Genomic DNA, 4,684 nt, shown 5'->3' on the forward strand with positions numbered 1-4,684 from the left:
ATCAACATGCATGTCATTATGTGCATGCATGTGATGCCACCCATTTGGCACACTCTCCAAGATGAAGACAAGAAGCAAGTCCAACTGGAGCTGAAGATGTACTTCGAGAAGTTGATGCACACGTCCACCAACACATGCTTGGAGAGCAACACGGACAACATGCATCAGTATGTTGATGGTTCGACCGCACCCAAGAAGACCACGCACACGCTAGCAGAAAATTTGGATGGAGGAGCCATACCAATGCACCAGATGCAACGAAGGCAAGAGTTCGCTTCAAAAAGATGTTACCATGGAGCGCATGCACACCATCACGGATGACCAAGCTTGGCATCATCTCACCATCTTCGCCATCACAAGCATGTCATAGAGTTGGTCTCACCACAACGAACTGAGTGTCAGTGAAGTCTTGCATTTATCAAGCCATTTTGTCTCACATGGGCACATGTTCATTGTAATGTAATGTCTTGTCAAGTGGAAGTTCAAGTATCGATAGTTGGATGTAATAGTCATAGAGCAGATGAAGAGTCATGACGGTAGATGAAATGTCACAAAGGGGAATTTCAAGGGTCACCTCACTCTTCGCTATAAATAGAACCTCATAAATCATTGTAAAGGCTTTTTAGTCAGTTAAGATTCCAATAGGACTATCTTAGAGAGAGCTTGGACAATATTGTAACGAGCCTTGGCTTCTCCACTGCACATAGCTAGTACACCTCTTTAGAGGAGCAGGCAGTTTTGGCTATAACATTTTGTTGTCGGAACTAGTGGTCGGACATGGATGTATTGTATGACTGGAACTTACACTTCTTAACATAACAAGACCCATCACACTTCATGCATATGTTGTATTGTATGCTATGCTATATGGTTTACTCTAAATAATATATGTATCTATTTGCTTACGCATGCATATATAGCTATGTATGTATGTATGAATGAATCTTTCAAAAATGTGTTGTTGGTTTAACCACCACTTTGGATTGCTAGCTAACTTACCTTCCATGTTGTGATGCATATTTGCTCATGTGTTCCCTTCTTAACTCTGTGCTATCATAGGTTTCCAAGGGGCACACTCATCTCAACCACAGTGTGTTTGAACCTCTCATGCACCTTCCTTGGCTTGTTGCAGCTATCACACCCTTGTTATCAATAGAGACATCTTACTTACATCTGTGCGAAATCGTGGTCAAGGCATTACCGTACGACTCACTGCTGGGAATCCTACACCAAACAGTCTGAGGTCTAATTGGGACTTCTTACTAGGGAGATCCCCTTACATGTTGGTGGTTCTAGTACCATCAACAAAAAGGAAAAGAATGTCTCTTTTGGAAATGACACACCAGCTATCATTAAGGGTAAAGGTTCTATTTATTTGAAAGAAAAGGTTAAAGCTAGAAATGTTATGTATGTTGATGGTTTAAAGCATAACTTGTTGAGTGTCAGTCAAATGTGTGATCAAGGAAATGAAGTAGTATTTCAATCAAACGGATGTGTGGTTCCTGGTCTTGATACAGGAAAGACTGTAATCAAAGGTACAAGAACTCCAAGAAACCTATATATACTAAAAGAAGGAAAAAAACAATGCTATCTAAGAAAAACATAAGAGAACTGGTTATGGCATAGAAGATTGGGGCATCTAAGCTTTTCTCAAATAAGAAAAGCATGTAGGCTCAAGGCGGCTCGTGATCTTCTAGATATCAGCATCCCAGAAAATAACATCTGCAAACCATGTCAATTCGGTAATAAAACCAGAGTTCATTTCAACGAGAAAGAAGGATCAACAAGTAAGCCTCTTGAACTCCTTCATACTAATTTTTGTGGGCCAACAAGGAAAAAGTCACCTCATGGAGAAGAATACTTCATTTTATTCATTGATGATTTTTATAGAATGTGCTGGATAGGTTTAGTAAAGCATAAAGATGAATCATTTGAAAAGGTTAAAGCCTTCAAAGCTTTAGTTGAAAATGAATTAGATCAAAAAATCAGATGTCTCATATCTGATCACCGAGGAGAATTCATATCAGATGAAGTTTTTTATTTTCGTGAACAAAATGGAATAAAAATACATTTCTCTGTTACTAGAACTCCTCAACAAAATGGTATTATGGAAAGAATGAACAGAATAGTTCAAAAAATGGCTCAATCTATGCTTGATGAATCTAGAACTCCTACCACCTTCTGGGGTGAAGCTGCATTTACTGCCGTAAATATTCTCAAAAAAGCTAATGTTCTGGTAAATAGTGATCAAACTCCCTATGAACTTTTGTATGGTAAGCCTCCTACTGTAAAACATTGAGTTTTTGGAACCAAATGTTTCATCAAAAAGACTGATCAAAAACTTGGTAAGTTTGAACCTAGAGCAGACGAAGGAATTCTTCTTGGTTATTCATCTAGAAGTAAATGATACAAATGTTATAATCAGAGACTTCATAAAATTGTTGAATGCATTGATGTAGTAATTGATCAAGCATGTAGAAATATGGAACAAAAGAAATCAACAAAGGAAGATGACAATGAGGAAGATGGTGAATGCTTTCCCGTATCAAATCAAAATGATATAGAGGAAGAAACCAACAAAGCATGATTCAGAAGAAGATACAACTTACAGGGAAAAGACTCCACCCAAGTATGTTCAAAAGAATCATCGAGAATCTCAAATTCTAGGAGGAAAGGGGTCTAGAGTACAGACAAGAAGAACCCTTGCATGAGCTTCCAATTATCTAGCATTACTATCATCCATAAAACCACATAGTATTAATGAATCTAGAAAATATGAATGTTGGGTTAAGGCCATGGATGAAGAACTTGACCAAATTGAAAAAGAATGATACTTGGCAATTAGTTCCTAAACCTCATGATAAAAATGTTATAGGAACAAAATGGATATTCAAGAATAAGTTGAATGAAAATGGAGAGGTTATTAGAAACAAAGAAAGACTTATCTATAAAGGGTATGCTCAACAAGAAGGTATAGGCTTTGAAGAAACTTTTGCACTGTTGCCATACTTGAAGCCATAAGAATGTTTCTTGCCCTTTCAAGTTTTCGAAAATTTAAAGTATATCAAATGGATGTAAAATCAACATTTTGTAATGGAGATTTATAAGAAGAAGTTTATATTGAACAACCAGAAGGATTCATTCTAGGAAATGATGCAAAACTTGTATGCAAGATCAAAAAGGGTCTATATGGATTGAAACAAGCTCCAAGGGCCTGGTATTATCGTCTTCAAAAATACCTACAACAATAAGGTTTCAAAAAAGGATCTGCAGACAACAACTTATACACAAATATTGAAAATGATAAACTACTAATTATTGTTGTTTATGTTGATGATATCATCTTTGGTAGAAATGAAGAATCTATGAGTCAGAACTTTTCTTCGGTTATGCAGCAAGAATTTGAAATTTCCTTGCTTAGTGAACTAACTTATTTTCTTTGTCTACAAGTACAGCAAACAAAAGATGGTATTTTTCTTTCACAAACTAAATATCTCAAGCAGATTCTGAAGAAGTATGGAATGGAAGATTCTAAGCCAATATGTACTCCAATGGTAACAGGATGTAGTCTGAGTTCTAACGATGAATCACCTATGGTGAATCCACCAGCTTACAGATCTATGATTGGAAGTTTGCTTTATCTAACAGGTACCAGCCCTGATATCATGCATGCAGTAGGAATTGTTGGAAGGTTCCTATAAAATCCAAAGGAATCACATCTTCAAGCTGTAAAAATAATATTCAAATATCTTCAAGGAACTCAAGACTTTTGTCTATGGTATCCTAAAGATACAAATCTCACTCTTCATGCATATACATATGCGGATTGGGTAGGAAATGCTGATGATCGAAAAAGCATTAGTGGAGGCGCATTCTATATGGGATCATAGTTAGTGTCTTGGTTCAGCAAGAAACAAAGTTTGATTTCCTTATCTATAGCTGAAGCAGAATATGTGGTTGTTTCATCTTGGTACACACAACTACTTTGGATTATGCAAACATTACAAGATATTCAAATCACATGTTCTCCACCCATCTCCATTCTATGTGATAATCCAAGTGCCATTAGCATTTCGAAAAATCCAGTCATGCACTCCAAGACCAAGCACATCCCCATTAAGTACCATTTTCTATGAGAACAAGTGCTTGAACAGAAGGTTAAATTGGAGTATGTTCCCTCCAAAGACCAGGTTCTTGATATATTTACCAAACCGCTTCCCAGAGAAACATTTGAATATCTCAAACAAAAGCTGGGAGTAGTTTCTGCATAATCCTACTGTTAAATCTAGTTTTTCAGAAGAATGGTTCCTATAAGAGGGTTTCATGAAGAATAATCACGTATATACGTGATTTTCTATGGCTATAGGAGTGTATGTGTTTTTCTGATAGAAGAACAGTGGGTCAGATTCAAAATTAGTTTCTGACATGGGTGTTTAGTCTCATCTGAATGATTACAGTCTGTTGATATGATTTTTTCATTGTTGTTTATTTGGTTGATGAAGATGTCTTGATGAATTATTTGTTGACAATGCACAGGAAGCACAAGTTCAGGGGGAGCATTAGCCTTCAAAAACATTATGCATTGTTGGCATCATGGTTGCTGAATTCAACTATGGTTTCATATATTCATATCATTTGTTGTAAAGGTCATGTAAAGGCCTATGATGTAATAATATGTCTCTTT

This window comes from Pinus tabuliformis, chromosome 2_2 (genome assembly GCF_031772625.1).
Source record: "Pinus tabuliformis cultivar Carrire ecotype Pingquan chromosome 2_2, CPIR1, whole genome shotgun sequence".
Taxonomy (NCBI): domain Eukaryota; kingdom Viridiplantae; phylum Streptophyta; class Pinopsida; order Pinales; family Pinaceae; genus Pinus; species Pinus tabuliformis.